General features: G+C 42.1%; 1 protein-coding gene across 4 annotated transcripts in view; it reads left to right on the top strand.

The window, feature by feature from the left end:
• CTBP1 (C-terminal binding protein 1) overlaps positions 1-19720 on the top strand; it is a 434814-nt gene that overhangs the window by 62117 nt on the left and 352977 nt on the right. The window contains exon 1 of one of the 4 annotated variants that reach the window (XM_090035366.1): positions 530-544. The exons of the other annotated variants lie outside the window; for them this stretch is intronic. The gene's annotated coding sequence lies outside the window, so the exon portion shown is untranslated. Of the gene's footprint in view, positions 1-529; positions 545-19720 lie in introns of those variants that run through there. 4 annotated transcript variants of the gene reach the window in all.

Below are 19720 nucleotides of genomic sequence, written 5' to 3'. Positions count from 1 at the left end.
CCTAATGTGTGGTAGCTGTTGTGTACTTATAATTTAATGTAAAAATATAGAAACAGGATCAGGAGTCAAAACTTCACAGTGTAGATCATAACTTACATTATTATTATTAAATACATTGTGCTAATCTTATGTAAGCAGGACTTGGACAGAGTGAAAAAGAGAAATGATCTTGAAACATACCTGTGAATTTTAAAGTATAGAGCTCTGTATGGAAACTAAAATTAATATTTAATTATTAAGAAAGATAAAATAGGAAGCATACACTTAAATATATATAGATTTTGTCGCATTTTGGTATTTTATTGCTTAGCATTTTCGTCTAATAATTCCAAAATGTATTTTCTGTGCTCCATTGCCCGTTTGCAGTTTGTACTTACAACCCTTTTATTACAGCTAGGAACCAGAGGCAATGGAATGAATTACTCCTGAAGACACTCTAGGGACCAGTCCTATATTGAGGTTACCCAACAGGTCTTTCCCATCTCTGACCCATACAATAGAGACTAGCCTAAAATCAACTTGAGAAGAATTTCTCAACACAAAGGTGGGTTAAAATATTTTTGGTAATTAGTTCTGTCTCTTAAAGTAAATAATATGGTACGAAGCAATTCGAACATGGAGATGGAAATATATTTGCCAAGATTCAGGTAAACACAGATGAACATCAGGGGTGTACGTAGCCACTTCTGTAGGCTGAGCAGCAGCAGTACATGGTGCAGTGACCCCTGGGAAGAAGTCACTTCCTTTTTTGCTCCCAACATGCAGTTTGAACAGTTATTTAAACACTAGTTTTATGGAAGCAAAAAAGGAGGCATTGTCTCCCCTACCAGGAGCAAAACTCTAGCTGCCACACTTGCATTACAAACTGTTACCACTTCTCTGGCTTCCATGTTGCCAGAATTGGAGCCAGAGCCACTGCAGGGAAGGTGCAGGGGGCAGGGAGGAGTGGGGCAGGTGCCATCTCTATCTCTACCCCCTCGTTAGGTAGTGCTTTGGGGCTCATGCCTTGCTTTCCCACCCAGTGTTAAGCTAGTGGACTACATTATCTATTTTTGTTTTGTATGAGGGAAGAACAAGTAGATTTTATGCTAGAAGGGTAAATGTTCATGACCCTTTTTGTAAGGTTGAGCAAAATATATCTTTGTCCCTCCCCTAAAACTGAGTTTTTTGTTTAGATTTGAAGTACAGTCATTTTTGGAATGAAAAGTAGGAGCTATGAAACAGTTCCAAGCAGTCCTACCTGTAATTTATCTTGGGAAGTAATGAAAAATATTGTAGTTCTTGCAATTACTGAACCGATTCACTGGAAGTTGGGTCATGATATGATTCTGTGTCTCTAGCTTGTTTCCTTCTGAGACGAACAGAATAGGAGCGGTGAGATGGAATGATTTCATAGATTTCATAGACATTAGGGCTGGAAGGGACCTCGGGAGATCATCGAGTCCAGCTCCCTGCCCAAAGGGCAGGAAGTCAGCTGGGGTCATAGGATCCCAGCAAGATAAGCATCCAATTTACTCTTGAAGGTGTTCAATGTAGGTGCTTGAACCATCTCCGCTGGCAGACTGTTCCAGACCTTGGGGGCTCGGACAGTAAAGAAATTCTTCCTTATGTCCAGCCTGAAACGGTCTTGCAGGAGTTTGTGACCGTTCGACCTCGTCATCCCATGGGGCGCTCTGGTGAACAGACGTTCCCCAGATCCTGGTGGTCACCCCTGATAAACTTATAGGTGGCCATCAGATCACCCCTGAGCCTACGCTTTTCCAGGCTAAAGAGCCCCATGGCTCTCAGCCTGTCATCGTAAGATCTGTTTTCCTGACCTCTGATCATGCATGGGGCTCTCCTCTGGACTCTCTCAAGCTTCTCCACATCCTTTTTGAATTGTGGAGCCCAAAACTGGACGCAGTACTCCAGCTGCAGCCTCACCAAGGCCGAGTACAAGTGGAGAATGACGTCCCGGGATTTGCTCGAGAAGCATCTATGGATGCAAGCCAGTGTTTTGGTTGCTTTACTAGCCGCAGCATCGCATTGGAGGCTCATGTTCATCTTGTGGTCAATGATGACCCCCAAGTCTCTTTCTTCTCTAGTGCTAGCCAGCGTAGCACTGCCGAGCCTATAAGGAAGCTGCAGGTTTTTCCTCCCAAGGTGGAGAACCTTGCATTTTTCGGTGTTAAACACCATGAGGTTCTCGTCTGTCCATTTGCTGAGCTTGTGCAGGTGAGCCTGGATCACCCGCCTATCTTCTGGCGTGGATGCTTTACCCCAAAGTTTGGTGTCATTGGCGAACTTGGCCAGTCCACTCCTGACTCCAATGTCCACATAATTAATGAAGATGTTGAACAGTATGGGTCCGAGGACAGGGCCTTGAGGGACCCCACTGGTCACAGGGCACCACTATGAGTGACCGCCATCAATCACAACCCTCTGGGTCCGACCACGGAGCCAATTTCCCAGCCAGCGGATCATGGTGGAGCCAAGGCCGCAACTGGGCAGTTTGGCCAAGAGGTGATCGTGGGATACCAGATCAAAGGCTTTTGTGAAGTCAAGATATATGACATCAATCTCTTCTCCCTTGTCCAGGTGATAAGTCACCTGGTCATAGAAGGAAATGAGATTGGTCAAACAAGACCTACCTACAACAAACCTGTGCTGGCTATCCCTTAGAGTGTTAGCCTGGGCCAGTCCCTCAAGGCTGGCCTCCTTAATAAACTTTTCTAAGACCTTCCCCAGGATAGAAGTCAGGCTAATGGGCCTGTAGTTAGCCGGATCCACTCTCGTCCCTTTCTTGAAGATCGGCACCACATTGGCCTTCTTCCAGTCTTCGGGCACTACACCAGAGCGCCAGGAGTTTTCAAAGATCCGTGACAGGGGCTGGGCTATGACGCTCGCCAGGTCCTTGAGTACCCTGTGGTGTAGATTGTCAGGGCCGGCTGACTTGAAGGTATCCAGTTTCTCAAGGTGTTCCTTCACGAGGTCAGCATTTATGGAGGGTAGGGGATCCCCCTCACCCGGATCTCCCTGTCCCATAGCAGGCATGGGCGTCCCATGGGACTGATGAAAGACTGACACAAAGTACCTATTTAATAGGTTGGCTTTTTCCTGGGCGTCAGTTGTCAGTTGCCCCATCTGGTTTAGCAGGGGTCCAACATTGCCCTTGCTTTTCCTCTGGCTCCCCACATATCTGAAAAAGGACTTTTTGTTGTCCTTGATGCTTGAAGCTAGTTGGAGTTGAGTTGCAGCCTTGGCTTTCCTGGTTTGCTCCCTGCAGGACCGGACCAGTGCAGAATAATTCTCCTTGGAGGTGAATCCCGTCCTCCATCCTTTGTAGGCTTTCCTTTTTAACTGCAGGAGGTCCGCTAGGTCCCTAGAGAGCCAGGAGGGCTGCTGTGCCTTCTTGCTGCCTTTCCTCTGTGTTGGAATAGATTTAGCTTGTGCATTGAGGATCGCTTCCTTGAGAAGCAACCACTCTTCTTGAACTCCCCTCTCCCTGGGGTCATGGTCCCTGAGGGCCTGACCGACTAGCCTCTTGAGCTTGTCAAAGTTGGCTTTTCTGAAGTCAAGGACTTCTGTGTTGCTGACTGACTTGCCAGCCTTAAGGTGGATGGTGAAGGTGATCAGCTCGTGGTCACTGTCACCCAGCTTCCCATCGATCACTAGGTCGCCGATTAGGTCGTCCCCCGTAGCCAGTACCAGGTCGAGCAGCGCTTTGCCTCTCGTTGGCCCGCAGACTTCTTGAGTCAGGGAGAGGTCATCCACGCATGAGAGAAAGCTTTGCGACCGCTCGGATTTTGCGGAGTGATCTTCCCACGAGATGTCCGGGTAATTGAAGTCACCCATGACAACCAAGGTCCTGGAGCAAGCGGCCTCAGTCAGTTCCCGGGCGAACTCCTGGTCAAGCTCGGGACTGTGAGTGGGAGGTCTGTAGTAGACTCCCACCGTTGTGTCCCCTGTGCCGTTTTCCCCACGAATTTTTACCCAGAGGGTCTCTAGCTGTCCATGCCGGTCGCCAACATCAGCTTGCAGGGACATGTATCTTTCCTTCACATAGAGTGCTACACCCCCACCCCTTTTGTCAACATGATTCCTCCTGTACAGGGTATAGCCCTCTATACCCGTGGTCCAGTCATGGGTGGAGTCCCACCAGGTCTGTTATCCCAATGATGTCATAATTCTTTGCACTGAGCAGGAGGACAAGCTCCTCCTGCTTGTTACCCTGGCTCCTGGCATTAGTGTACAGGCAGGCAAGTGTGCCCTTAGGGGCTCTTGCCTTGCCCACAGATTGTGCCAGGGGTGGGCTCCCTTAAGTGCCTTGGTCTGCTGGCTTTGCAAGAGTTGCTCAGCGGGCCAGCAGTGGCAGTAGTCCCCCCATCCCCCAGCAGGCTTAGTTTAAAGCCTGGTGGAGCAGGTCAGCCAGCCTGGCTGAGAAGAGCCTCCTCCCCAGGGGAGAGAGGTGGAGGCCATCTCTTTCCAGCAGCTCGCTGCCTTTCTCGCCAAAGAGCGGGCTGTGGTCATGGAAGCCAAAGCCTTCCCGATGACACCAGCTCTGCAGTCTTTGGTTCACTGCGTGGATCCTCCTCTCCCTCCTCAGCCCATAGTCCAAGACTGGAAGGATGGACAAAAACACCACCTGAGCTCCCAACTCCCTGTAGCACCTCATGACCTGGCTGGGGGTGCTCCGAGCCGTGTCATTGGTGCCCACGTGAATTAGGAGCATGGGGTAGTGGTCTGCGGGCCAGAGGAGCTGCGGGATCCTCTCCGCAATGTCTCGGATGCAGGCCCCCGGGAAGCAGCAGACTTCCCGGGCTAAGGGGTCGGGGCGGCAGATTGCCCTCTCAGTGCCCTGCAGGATGGAGTCTCCCACAACAAACACCTTTTGCTTTGTCTTGGGGAGAGCGGGGCCAGTAGCTGCGGTCGAGCCTGGGTTGCCTGCGGGAGCCGGCAACTGAGCAGGCTCTGCTGGGGCTGCAAGAGGTGCGAACCTGTTGCTAAGCTCCGGCGAGGGAGGGGCCTTGGTGCAGCGGGCCTTCGGGCCCTTGACCACCTTGGTCCATGCCCCTGACTGGGCAGAGCGGGAGGTCCCAGAGTCCTCCTTAGTCCTGGAGGGAGACGGTGCTCTACCCTGCGGCTCCCAGGGGAGAAAGGCCTGGCAGTAGGAGTCTATCTCTTGCTCGCAGTCCCTGATGGCACGCAGTCTCTGGACTGTGGCCTGGAGCGCTTCCAGCTGGCATGCCAGAGACCCCAGAAGGGAGCAGACCCTGCAAGGGGAGATGGCCATGCTCCCGGGCCCCAGAGCGTGAAAAAGGGACAGGTAGTCCCCGCAGCCAAGAGCCAGGGGCTCCGTCTGCGTGGAGCCCGGAACCATGGGCTCTGTCTGGGTGGCCCTCTCTGAGGTGCCCAGTGGAGGGGCCGTAGAGCCCGAGGGGACCCTCGGGGTGTGGCGTGTGCCCATCCGTGTCATGCCTCTGGTAGGCTGGCTACGGCTGGGGCTGGCTACTTGGTGGGGGGGGGGGTCGCAGGCAGGGTCTCGTGCCCCCCTGTGCCCTCTCCCTCGCGAACTCTGCACATAGTGGGGCAAACTTATTTTCTATAATGGAGAAAACACTGGCACTTAACCTATGTAACTATTTTCATTGTATGACATTTCCACGTAAAAAAACTGCTGCAGTGGACACAAGGATGTCATGTCGTAGCAGCAGTGGGGAGAAGAATTTGCCTAATTGACCAAAGGAAAAGCTGTGATCCTGAGACAGTATCTCTGCTAGTTCCTAGGCATGTAACATTTAACAGTCATAGCAAACTACATTAAAGTATTATTCTAGGAATAATAATAATAGTAATAGTTCCATAAGAGCCTATTCTGCCATTCTCACCTGTACAGTTCTTTTATGAGGAACTTGCTGAAATCAGTGGGATTGCTCATGGCATAAGGTAGTAATCTAATTTGGGTCTCATAGACAAATTAAGAGTCAAATTATGAGCCTTACTCGCATACAGTTTCCATGGTCTTTAATGTGAGTTCTGTCATACTAAAAGCTACCAGCTTTGACTGTAAATGCTGCTGTTATTTAGGGTTATCTCTGTACTTACAAACTTGTGCAAATTGCATTTCATCTTTCAAAATATAATATTATATGGTGGTAAAATTTAAATAACATGAAATTAGAACATACAGATACACAAACATAAGAATTGCCACTTGAGGTGTCAGACCATAGTCAATCCTGCCTACTATCCTGTGTCTCAGTGGCAAAGAGTGAATGCTGAGAGTGAACTGAGTACAACCAGGGTTTTTTTTTACTGTTCCTCTCACTTGCAGCCTCCAGCATTCAAGGTTTAGGAGGTTCTGATTCAGAGGCTCTACCCAAAACTCCCATGCTCTATTACCACAAATGCACCTTTCTTCCAAGAATTTGTAATCCCTTTTTGAATCTGACTCAGGTGTCAGCTTCTACAACATCTTGTGGCAATAAGTTTCACACTTTAATAAATTACACACATGTGGAAAAGAACGTGGGGTTTTTTGGTTTAAACTTACTACCCACTAGTTTCATTTTATGACCCTCAGTTCCCATATTGTGAGAGAGTAAATAATAAATCCCTCTTAAATTTGTCTTCACCAATTTTTTTCTGTTAGTTTTAAAACAAATACTAAGAATCTTTTCTTTAATACTTATTTCAGGATTAATTGTGTTTTATTATACTTTTGCACTCATAAGACAATTTGTTGTTATTGGTTATTATGACATATAAACTAGTTATTATCCCATTAATGGGTAGACTTCTCATAGTCATAACTTACTTTTTAGGATTTTTGAAATCGTAAAAATTTAAAACTTATGTGGTCCAGTTAGCTATTTTGCAGTTCACCTGAGTTTCCATGTTGGCATCCTCCCTTTCTCCTTATTTTTATTCCTTGTTCTTTCCTTGAATATTTTCTTATGTTGGTACCAAACTTTTATCTGCTAAAGATAGCCTTGGAATGTTTTCAACTTAACTAAGGTTTTATGGCTAAAACCATAATCTTTCATTGAATTCCTTCTAATATTCACTTTAGCAATATTTACTTTCGTATTTCAGTTTTAAATATGTCTATATGCTGACACAGTGTGAGCTTTATTCTTGTGTCTTAACAGATTGGCTTTATAGAAAAGCTAGTGATTTAAAAGCATTAGCATCATTTCTATATAATTATGTTATTAATTAATAGAGTAAAAATCCCATTGTAGGAATGTAGGCAGATAATAATCCCTAAAATATATGGAAATGAGTGCAATGATCCCTTAAGGAAAAAGGTACAAAATACATTTTGTATGCTGTCTGCTAGTGTATGCAAAATGGTTCATAATATAATGTATTTAGGAGTAGCTGAATGTATAAAGGTTAGTCTGAAAGTAATGCCTCCTATTCTTTTGTCTCAGCCAAATATTATTTAAAATATTAAACTCGCATGGAAAATTTGTACATCATCACTGATATACAAATCATTTATACATCATCTGATGAAGTGAGCTTCAGCCCATGAGGTGCTTGTAGACATGCTGTGGGGCTGCTCCAATGCACTGTAATTACAGCACATCACCATGGTAATTACTATGCTCCAGCCAGCCTTTGTGTCTCATGTATCAGCATCTCCATGATTCAAAATGGCAGCATGGGCATTTTATCTAAAGCTCATTAAACGAGTTTTAGTTCAAGTGCCCCCATCACCATTTTGAAGCTCAGGGATGCTAATGCATGTAATAGTTTTAATTAGAGCGATTCCCAGAGCTACTCTAATTAAAGCACCCCCCATCCCATCCCCGATGACATGTAAAAGTGCCTATGAACGCTAAACTATCCCAGGCAAGTGTCTTCTGTCCAATCTACTTGTGAAAATTTCTAGAGGTGGAGAGTCCACAACTCCTCTAGGTAGCCTCTTCCAGTACTTGACCACGCTGATAATCAGAAAGGTCCTCCTAATATCCAACCTACATGTCCTCTGCTGCAGCTTCAGGCCACTGCTCCTAGTCCTGTTCCCTAGAGCCACAAAGAAAAAAACATCTCTATCCTCTCTGTAATCATCCTTCAGGTATTTGAAGACTCTTACCAAATCCCCCCTCAGTCTTCTCTTCTCTTCTTCAGAGTAAATAACCCTAGTTCTTTCAGCCTTCCCTCATAAGTCCTGCTTCACAGAGCCCTAATCATTTTTTGTCACTGCTGTGGGCTCTTTTCAGTCTGTCCACATCCTTCTTGAAGTGTGGACCTCAAAACTGGACATGGTACTCCAGGAGAGGCTTCACCAGTGTTGAATAGAGTGGAAGAAACACTTCCCTTGATGTGTAAGTGACACTCCTGTTGATGGAACCCAGTATGCTGTTGGCTTTCTTGTAAAAAGAATGCAGTTGTTTCATATTCATCTCATCATCTCCTGTAACCCCCAGGTCCTCAGCAACCTAGTCAATCACTCTCTAGTCTGTATTTGTACATGCAAACATTTTGTCCCAAATGCAGCACTTTGCCCTTGTCTTCATTGAATCTCATCTCATTGATTGTGGACCATTTTGTGGACCTCCAGAATGTCTGCAGTGCCACCCACCTTGGTGTCATCTGCAAATTTGCTAAGTGTACGTGCACTCCCATCATCCAAATCATTAATGAAGATCTTGTACAGCACTGGTCCCATGACAGAGCTCTGGGGAGCCCCACTTGATATCTCCTTCCATCTAGACATCGAGCCATAGGACTAGTCATTAATGTCTGGGAGGCAGTGTGAAAATCTTTGCTAAACTCCTTGGCATAAGCTTGTAGAATTGGAGTGCTCACTGCCAGGTCATGAGGCGTTAAAGGGATTTGGGAGTGGAGCTAAAGGGTCTGGGGGCACAGGTGGTGTTTCCTTCCATTCTCCCAGTCTCAGGCTACAGGCTGCGGAGGGAGAGGAGGATCCAGGAAGTAAACCAAAGACTGTGGCGCTGGTGTCACTTGATGGTATTTAACACTGACAAATGCAAGGTTTTCCACCTTGGGAGAAAAAACCAGCAGCATCCTTATAGGCTTGGGAGTGCTATGCTGGCTAGTACTACGGATGAAAGGGACTTGGGGGTCGTCATTGACCACAAGATGAATATGAGCCTTCAATGCGATGCTGCGGCTAGTAAAGTGAGAAAATGCTGGCTTGCATCCATAGATGCTTCTCAAGCAAATCCTGGGACGTCATTCTTGCCTTGTACTCGGCCTTGGTGAGGCCGCAGCTGGAGTACTGCGTCCAGTTTTGGGCTCCACAATTCAAAAAGGATGTGGAGAAGCTTGAGAGAGTCCAGAGAAGAGCCACGCGCATGGTCAGAAGTCAGGAAAACAGACCATACGACGACAGGCTGAGAGCAATGGGACTCTTTAGCCTGGAAAAGCGCAGGCTCAGGGGTGATCTGATGGCCACCTATAAGTTTATCATGGATACTCACCAGGACCTGGGGAAATGATTGTCTACCAGGAGCATCCCAAGGGATGACACAGTCGAATGGTTATAAACTCCTGCAATACCGTTTCAGGCTGAACATAAAGAAGAATTTCTTTACTGTCTGAGCCCCCAAGGTCTGGAACAGCCTGCCATCAGAGGTGGTTCAACTTGAACACCTTCAAGAGAAATTTGGATTCTTATCTTGCTGGGATCCTATGACCCTAGCTGACTTCCTGCCCCTGGAGCAGAGGGCTGGACTCAATCTTCCGAGGTCCCTTCCAGCCCTAATGTCTATGAAATCCCTTTTATTTGCCTTCTAGGTACCTTGCCAGTTGTATCTCATAGACATAGACATCTCTGTTTACTCTGGCATTTTCTGACTGACTCTCATAAAATGTTCATAATTTCAAGACTTCAATACTGTGGCATCCTTAATTTCACTTACTTTTGAGGATGCCCAATAGTACTGATATTAGGCATCTTCTGGGGATCACCAGTGTATCAATTACATTATATTTTTCCCTTCTCCCTCTTCAGCTCAGAGGGCAGATTATATTTAGTAAGTTTAAATGGTATCCTTTACTTTGCAAAAACAAAAAAAGTAAATAACTGTGGCATGTCAGTGACTTTTTTGGAAATGTGAAATAGAGGTAATGTAATGAGGAAAAACATTTTCAGTCCTAGAAATGTAAACATAAAGCATATAATTTCACACTAGAAAGTCAATGTCCTACATGATTTAAATCTTTTAATTCTATCTTTTCATCTTTAACAGTAATTAAGCTGACTGGCTGACCTGAAAAGTAGACCTAAACCTATAAGTTCCTTATAAGAAGAGTTGTAGTTGTTATTTTTATGAAGATATTTGGTAATATTTCAGCTCTAACCATAAAGCTCTCATCTGTGGAAAGCATGCTAATGTTTATTAAAATATACCTTGCACTTTTTTTATATCCCCATTCTGGAAAATGAATGATTAATCAAGACTTTAACTTTTCAGTACCTTTATTCCAACCCACATAAATTGTATAAGCTACACTTACTTGTAACACACCTGAAACCAGAAGCCTTTGAGAAGAAATTCCTTGTACTTATTTATTTAAAACTACTCTAATATGACCACGGGAAATTCCTCTTTTTACAATATTAACCATATATGAACATTGGGAATTGTCAAATACAACTAAACATTTTGTAACTGGATTTTTAAATTGTACTCATTTATCAACAAAATATTTTTAAAAATCATAGACTTGAAGTCCAGAAGGGATCACTGCTGTCATAGCGTAGGCCGTAAGACTTCCTGACTCAATTCCTGCTTTAGGACCAATAGCTGTGATTAAACTAGAGTATATTTTTTAGGAAAACATCAATCTTGATTTAAAAGTTACCACTGATGCAAAATCCCCCCTTGTTAAATTGTTCCAATGATTAATGACCCCGGCTATTAAAAATAGTGCCATATTTCAAGTCTGGTTTTCTTTTTTTAGCTTTAAGTTACAGTCATTGGGTCTTGTTATAGCTTTGTCTGCTAGACTGAAAATCCCTAGGTTATCAAGCTCCCTCATATGAATAATTATGAACTGTGATCAAGACCCTTCTTTCTGATAAACTAAATGCATTGAGTTCCCCAAGTCTTTGCTATTCATCAGGCTGTTAATTCCCCTTCTAGAATTTCCCTAGAGAAATGACAGTCTTTCAGAACTTGCTAAAATAATTTTAGAGATCTGTGGCAAAGGTCAAGGGTTAGGGGCAGGACTTCCAGTCCCAAAACGGTGAGCAGGGGCAGGACAACTGTCAAGGGGTAGTGCTGCTTAGCACCACAAAGCAGCTGCGGGTCCAACTTCAGCTGTCCCTACATCCTAGTGAGTGATGGGGGCAGGGGCAGCTCTGATTTTTCTAGGACAAAAAACCCCAAACAAAAACAAACGCCGAAATGTATAGATATCGGGACTCTCCCTATTCCTGAAGGGTGTTTGTGCCCAAAAGTTTGCAAAGACCAATTTTTCCAACTATTTAGTTGGTCAAATAAAAGATATCACATCTACCCAAAGAACCTTGTTTGCTTAGATATTTAGAATTCATTTTGTTATGATTATAGAGACACTGGTAGGCTTCCAAATTGCTTTAAAATTGTAAATATATCCATAAAACACTGTCCAACTGATCTCTCTTTCTTTACATATATAGTGACGTTTCATTTTAATCATGGAAGAACAGAGATTTTGAGTATTTTAATGAAGGAAGTTGGGTTTTTTATCCAAGCATTTGCAATTTTTAAACAGGGAACACTTGCTGGTAAGGCAAGTGGTAGGACCCAGGTAGAAGAGCCTGCCCAGTGCCTGCACCAGGGACCTAGCTAGAGGGCAGACGAGGTAGCTGATCTCCTGGCCATTTGGGGCCAGGAGGGCATGCATTGACAGTTCAGAGCAGGCCACCATAACGAGCACATCTTCCAGGCGATAACTGCCCAGATGGCAGAGCAGGGGTACCAGTGCTGCCCAAAGGCCAACTGTGCAGCCATAGCCTATTGGCAGCTGTCCCAGAGGAGTAGGTGGCTCTGCTGCAGTGCCCATACCACAGCCCAGGTGGCTGGGCGATCCCTTTCCAGGTCTAAAAAGGGTATAGCTATGGGGCCACAGAGCTAGGTGGTGGACACCATCGTAAGTGGCAGCAGATCACAGCCAGGCAGCAGCAGTCACTGTCAGACTGCTGCAGTGGGTAGAGGGGGTACTCTAGGTTAGCGCTGCTTCAGCAATCCAGCTGACACAAGGGGCTAGTGTCCCCAAATACCAGCTGGCTGGGCCTCAGAAGCTTCTGAGCACACATAGTCCTAAGGTGTTTGCTAGGGTAGCTTTTTATACTGCTGGGGCCAGGACAGGTGCTGGCTCCAGCCTCTGACTCCCTCTGGCTGAAGATCTGGGAGGAGCTGGGCAGGGTTTTCCTCACACCAAAGTGCATTTGTAGGCATGTGTGCTAAGGCACAAATTTCCGGGACAAATTTGTGATGGTGGTATTTGAGCTGCTGCAAGCGCACGTGCCTGCATGTATGGCTGTGCCCTTTGTGTCTATTTTTTATCCAAGACCAGTAACGTAAGTATAAAAATCAATCCTGATGTCGTTCTTTGAGAAACTCTACCAGCAACCTTTCTGCAACCAAATGTTTTTCCTTTTTACACAACCCTGTTGTTTTCTTCTCTTTAATATGTTCTTTTCCCTATCTCTTCCAGTTTGAACTAGTTTACCATTTAGCACCGTGTGAAATGCTTTACTAAATTTGGCTTAAATCTAACGCGTTTGCTTTTGTTTAAGTAATCAGTTACTAAAGAAACGTTAGTTTGGCATGATGTACCTTTGGTAAATCCATGTCACATTTCATCTCATTTTCCATTTACTTTCATGTCCTTCATTATTTCATTAATAAGATGAAACTCCTTGACTCTGCCAAAATAGTTTGACGTAAACTTGCCTCAAGTATGCTGATTTCCAGATAGTCTGAAATACTAGGTGCTTACTGGTGGGTTTTAATATTTCTACTAGCTCTCTCATCTATACTGTGAAATACTGTTCAAATAGTCCAAGAAAATTGGAAGCTAGAACAAATTTACCATTCAAGAGAAAGACCAAAAGAAATCAGGACTTTTCAGATGTAATATATATTTTAATCCGTGCTCCAGATGAGAGTAACCAATTATTGGGTCCTCCTCTCAAAACACAATTCTTTCTTCTCATGAGACCTTGCGAGATGATTGCTGATTTCATGGTGAGGCTCCTACAGATTAGCAATAAGCAGGTCATGATGAAGGACCATTTCATGGGCTGAGCAATATCACATGCAGCACTTGGTACCTCTGTCACCGTAGCCATGACTATTGCCTTCAATATATCAGTAGAAAAATCTTGATTTTAGGCATTGGATATCCTGAAAAATCTTAAATTGCTGTGGAAGACAGATTAAAACTGATAATATTCTATCACAGGTGACATGCAGTTCTACACCTTGGATATTGGGACAGTGTTAACTTTTGATGTAGATAAAAATCAAGCTGTTCAGATATGCGCTTATTTCAATTTTTATTTTTTTTTATTTATGATACTTGATGAAATGACTAATGGCAACACAGTCTTAGAGCCTATAGTACTAGTTAGTGTAGAGAAGAATGGAAGGGTGTTGTGCAGAGAGGAGGTACTTGGAAAAAAATATCTGTGAAGAAGTCTTCTCCAGCTTAAATATCCAGAAATTTCCAGTGATGATAGTGCTAGATCAGCAACATTGTAGTTGTAATGGAATTGCTTCCTCAATTACAAGGCAGTTCCATTATGAGCTCTTAACATATTTATTTTAAGTTCTCCTTGGGTTAAAATTTTCAATGTTTAATTTTTCCCCAAGAGTGTGAAGGTCCTTTTTAAGTTTTGTAAATGTTTTAAATGATCTATTTTTTGAGTTAACTAAAATAGTGGCATCTATATTGTGGGGTTTTTTTTTCCCCCCAAAGCAAAGAGGCATCTTGATATTCTTTTTGCATTTAGATGCATCTTTTTCAAAACACCGCTTGCCATAATACCGACTTCAAAATGTGCATGAGCATCATTCAGTCTGAATCTTATTTTGTACACTCTAATAGTTTTGACTAGCAAGGCTATCTAAATATTAGGTCTGTCATGTTTTCTTTTTAAAGCAAGGAAATTCAATTTAAAAAGGATTTTAATTCCAAGTTATAATAGATATCTTAAGTGTACAAAATGCACTAAGTGCATAAAAGTTGCATGTTATATTGTGCCACATTGTATAGCACAGGATTAAGAAATTTAGCATTGTGTGGGTATATATGTATGTATGTGTTACATGTACCCCACCATATCTGAAAGAGTCAAAGTGGCTTATCATAAACATACACCCCACAGACAGGATTCAGACAACACCCCAAAACCTGAGAACTCCTTCTCCACTCAATCACCGACTCCCTGCCCAAGCCTTGACGCAAACAAACCCTCCTCTTCAATCCCAACCATGCCTCCCAACTGCCACTCGCACCAAATACAGGAAACCTCTTCTCACCCACCCACCCTCTCTTCCCATCCACCACCACTGCCCTTCCTCACCCTTTCATCCCACCTTCAAGCCTGCACCCCATCTTCTACAGAGAGTCACCCCACCCTTTCAAAACATACGTAACTCGTCCCTCTCCCTCCCAAATGAGCACAACACAAAAGTCAAAAGAACTCCAACAGAAAAAGGAAAAAGAAGACCTTTCTCCCTGCCTGGTTCCTACCGTGGAGTTGACTGTTCATTTACTATGGAAGTCCTTACCTTATTTTTTTAAGATACTATACTGCATGTACATTATCTAAAATTTTAACTATAACTTCTACAATTTAAAATATGTATTGTGTATGTGTGTATTTATGTGCATATATACATATAATACATACTGAGAGTGTGTGTGTGTGTGTAAAAATTAATAGGTCAACTGTCTATATCGTGTGGATTCAATAGCTCCCTACTGCTATTTTTATAGCAGAAAAATTTCCATGAAAATATCTTTGTTATTTAAGGGTTCATCTGCCCCTCATTCTTATGCTAAACTTGATGCCAAACGGTTCTGTTTGTAACCTCACAATTAGTTGCTTATGGATCTATTAAGAAGTCAGAAACAGTTCATTATAATTTCAGGTCTGGACTAAGCAGTAGGAATGATGAACTGAAAAATCAGTAGAGAGCCTTCTTTCATGCAAAATTTTTTTAAAGGCAAACCTATTTTTTCATTAAGTGAAATTACAATATATGTTCAATATTCTGTACAACAGTCTTCAGATTTTCAGTTAGGCATCCATGTTCCTTCAGGCTTATGTACCTTTTTTCATTCTTAACCCTGATCTTTGGTAGTAAACCTTATTTCTAATCTTTTTCAATTATTGGAAGCTAACTTTAATATTTCTTTTTGAAGTTAATGTCCAATGTTAATGATGTGCTTGACGTAACTGCATGAAATCAATATGTGATTTTTGAACTTTGATTTCCTAAACCACGAAAAAGAATAATCACTGTTTTTGAGGTGTAGCTTGAAGTTTGATTAGGGCATCAGACTTTCCTGAATATACAAAACAATGCTCCAACTAAAGTTTGATGCAAGAAAGATGGTCTGGATTTCTCTTCTTCCTTATCCTTCTAATTCTTGCATCTTTGTTACTCTTAATAGAGCAGAAAATGAAAGTAACTTAGATATTTGCATATGTGAAAATACATTTTGGCTATTTTGTGATTTGTTTATCTTTCTAATAATCCTAAAATCAGATGATGACTTCCTGAATTAATCACATTGCTTAATTAATATATGGGAACTTTTACTTCCCTGCAATTATACTGAATGTTGACAACTTTTGCCTGCTATATGAGACTTGGATGCATTTCATGGTAGTCTTTATTTTGATCCTTCGAGTCTTAAATTCATAATAATTTTTGCCTTTGTTTTAAACTTATTTTTGAATTATGCAGTGGAAGTGGAGTAACATTTATTCTCATTTAATTCTGCTTTCACCGTTGTAGGGGATTTTTCTTGTAATGTACTACATAGTCTGTTTACACACCCTTAACTATTGTATTAAGAGATTAAAGTCTTAGTTTGAGTCTACATTCCTTAGTACTGAAGAGATTAAAAATTGTTCTCAAAAGCATTTCTTGAAGCAAATCTTTTTAAAGGCAAACTCATTCAGAGTAACGTTTTAGAAAGAAAGAAGTAAAGAAGGAAAGAAATTCTCAGAGAAAGGAAATAGAAGTTTGGATAGTACTAATTCAAAGCTGACCTTGAAGCAGCCTAATTAACATTTTTGACTGCAGGCAAAATGTTGTGTATGGGAAAATACTATGTAGTCTTTGAATGACAGATGATGTGTTTATATAAAGCAACTTAAGCAATAATTTTATGGTGATATATTCCTGCACTTAGGTTATAGATAGAGGGAATATTTGCAAAGGTACCAAAGACCTAGATCCAGCTAAACATTGTTGACTATGCCCCATTTACAAAAGTGGCTGAGGGCTAGGCCCTCAAGCGCTGAAGCCGTGTACAGATATTCAGTTTCTCCTGAGAGAGTCTCTGTGTATATATGATCAGAACTTATTTGTATTGGGGGGGAAGGCTCTTCCAGGAGAAAAATAACCTGAGAACAACTAAGGTTAAATTACTGCCAGAGAGAATAAATGTCTGTGCACGTTGTCTTCTGAGTAAAGCCACAGTGCTGTCCTCCAGCATCCCAGGATGCTTTGCTTCCTGACTTCCAGCCCCAGGAAGATGGTGTGTTACTCAGTGGACTCTGCTGCTCCAGCTGATCAGGGAGCAGAACATCCCTATCACAATTCCAAATTGTGCTGCAGGGAGACACAGGCTGACTTAGCCAATCAGGGCTGCCCTGTGTACTGCTGCCTTCTGTCTCTGAGAAGACTGTGGGAATCAGCAGAGAATGCTGAGATATGTGCACAGGGCCGTTCCTGGCTGCTCAGCTTCAGCATGCAACCTATCTGCTTTTCAAGTACTCAGCATTGAAATAACTGTTCAGGTGATTCCAGGAGTTTTTCTATCAGGAAAACCAACCTGGAAGAATTTCCCCAGACTGTTTGAACATGTGTATGCAAGCAACGTCTTACTTGGTTTTTGTAAGGTTTAGGGTGTTAAGTGCTTACCTCTCTTCTGAAAATGGGCTTTAAACTTCTAAAATGGGAATAATGAATAATTTATACAGTTTAAAAGTTTTTTAAATACTTTAAAATATCATTTTAAATATTTTTTCTGTGTTTCTTCTCAATGACGTGGTCTGCTGTTTCTTATTTCTGTTCACCCTGCCATTAAACTCTTTTGCAGCTTATTTGATTTTCTAAAAACTTTTATGTAGCAGTTTGGTTAATAGGAGACTATTCATTGTTTCCAGTTTTGATTAGTTGATTACAGTGGCATAAATTGTTTTCCCCATTTTAAACTGAAATATTTTTTCAGGATATCATTATAGCCTGATCTTTTTTACATAGCTATAGTTTCTTTTTTATGAGTGTGCTTTATGTAGTTTGAACTGAGAAAAGCTAGCTTCCACTAGTTACCTCAATCTCCTTTTTTTCTGTCTTTTTTTTTCCTTTAAGAAGGAAGTGATAGTGTACAAAATAGCTATATGATTCATGGGGTTGATTCAGATCTCCTAGCATTTATAAGCAATATCTGTGTGTGTGTTCCTAAAAACTCACAGCAGATTTCCATAGTAATCAGCCTCAGTCTAGGCTATCCTTTCTTGCTAAGGTTGTGGATTTTGGTCTGATAATTGGGCAGATTGCAAGTTTTATATTGCCTCGGATTATTTGAAAGTTTAACATTCTGTGGAATGGGAATTTGTGTTAGCGTGTAGCTAAGTCTATCCATAATTCTAGTTCCATATTTTAATTACGTCCACTGTATAGTAGTTCTTTTTATTTTTTTTAAATGTTAGATTCCTTTAAGTCAGATAATTTAATATTTGCTCTTCATACCAATTTTGTAAATGAGAGCAAAGGAGGCAAATTAAGATTAAACACTGCAACAGACTAAGTTAAAAGAATTTGGATGGGAAATGGCACCGACAAATCCCACATATTAAAAATATCTGTTGGAATAGAAATATGAGGAAAATTGTGCTATATCAGCTAAAGGTTTGGAATGCCAAAGGATCAGCTGAAAGTCTGCACGTGAAAAACTCCCAATCAAATGATTTAATAATGTGATCAGATTTAAAGAAGGAAGGAACAGGACTCTCATTTGTACTAGAAATTTCTCATAGCGGCACTACTTCATAAAAGGATGGATGGGAAACAATATAGAATTTGCCAGGAAGACTGGTAAATTCTGCCTTGAGTAGAGAGCTGGACTTGATGAGCTTGTAAGGTCCCTTACAGCCTTACATTGTTTCCATGATCCTATGTTTTATTCTCAGTCTTGGGGAAGAGTTGCGTACTGTGTTAATGTGAGTACTTTAGTGAACTACAGGGAGTTTTAAATTCTAACCACAGCTCTGCCTTTCAAACACCAATTCCTTTGCAGGTTTGATAAATTGTCCAACCATTTTGCATCCTTCATTCGTAAAAAGGCGATAGTAATATTTAACTAGTTCACAAGATATATATATCTTAGTTCACAAGATATATATATATATGGGTTAATTTTGATAAATGAAAAAAGTGTTTAGGCATCAAAGTGCACGTTTACACATCTGAATTAGAGACCTGATTGTTGTAAAAATATTTTGCAAGTTTACTTATTCATTGGCAGAAATATGAATTTAGGATTCCAACATCTTGATAATATTTATTTTGCTTTTCTTATTTTTGAAAATATAGAAACCCGCCCCCCCAGTTTTATAGTTAAGCAATCAAAAGTCAGGAAAGGCAAAAATAAAGAATGAAAACAATTTAAGTCTGACCTTTTCATATATGTGTTAGTTTGTGATCACATTGAACTTTATAACATATTTCACAATTTACTGCACGTTATTTCCATTCTACATGCAGTTGAAAACCTATGATCTTGTAAGTAATATAATATATATTTGCAGTAGTGAAAAACTTAGTAACCCTACAAAACTCCTATAGAAAGTGGGATAAATGCTTGGTTGGCTAGCCTGCACTGATCTCCATTCTGCTCTAACTAGACTGCTAGCAGTGGCCAAGCTAAAGTTTTATGCTACAGTCAGTCTTGGTGTAGGCCTAGATCAGGGGCAACAACATTTTTGGGCAGAGTGCCAAAAATAGCTGGCACCTTGACTTGTAAGATGACGGCATGCCAGGGCACCCAGTGAGGGAGCTGCAAGGGGCCCAGTCCTTGTTGTGGCAGTGCAGCCCTGGTCCCTTCCTCACTGTCTGCCCCAAGGCACATGTGCCAAGCAAAATGCCTTTTTGTGAGCCTTTACTATTCATATTAATAGTGTTTTGGATAAATTTTCTTGGCAGGCTTATTGAATGTGATTGGGAGCAAGGCAGCCATAAAATAATCTGTGAAAAAGAAGCCTGCAGGGATCTCATAGTTCTTTCATGGGTTTTCCTCATTCCTTCACCAGAAATAAGGCTTTGCTGGTATTGATGACAGCACCCTAGCTGTCAGGAGGCTCTCTCTAAACCAGTGACTCTCAACCTGTTTAGATTCAGGGTCCCCTTAGATAAAGGCACCCCTGAAAATGCCAGTTCCTAGGCTTCACTTGTTTGTCTAAGGAAAAATAATAGAGCAATTCTTGTCTTGCAGAGAACTCAGAAAGGCCTTGGTAGGTCATAATGATTGA

This window comes from Crocodylus siamensis, chromosome 2 (assembly GCF_052110815.1).
Source record: "Crocodylus siamensis isolate JL-2025a chromosome 2, ASM5211081v1, whole genome shotgun sequence".
Lineage (NCBI taxonomy): Eukaryota > Metazoa > Chordata > Crocodylia > Crocodylidae > Crocodylus > Crocodylus siamensis.
This window is presented reverse-complemented; position numbering and strand designations above follow the sequence as displayed.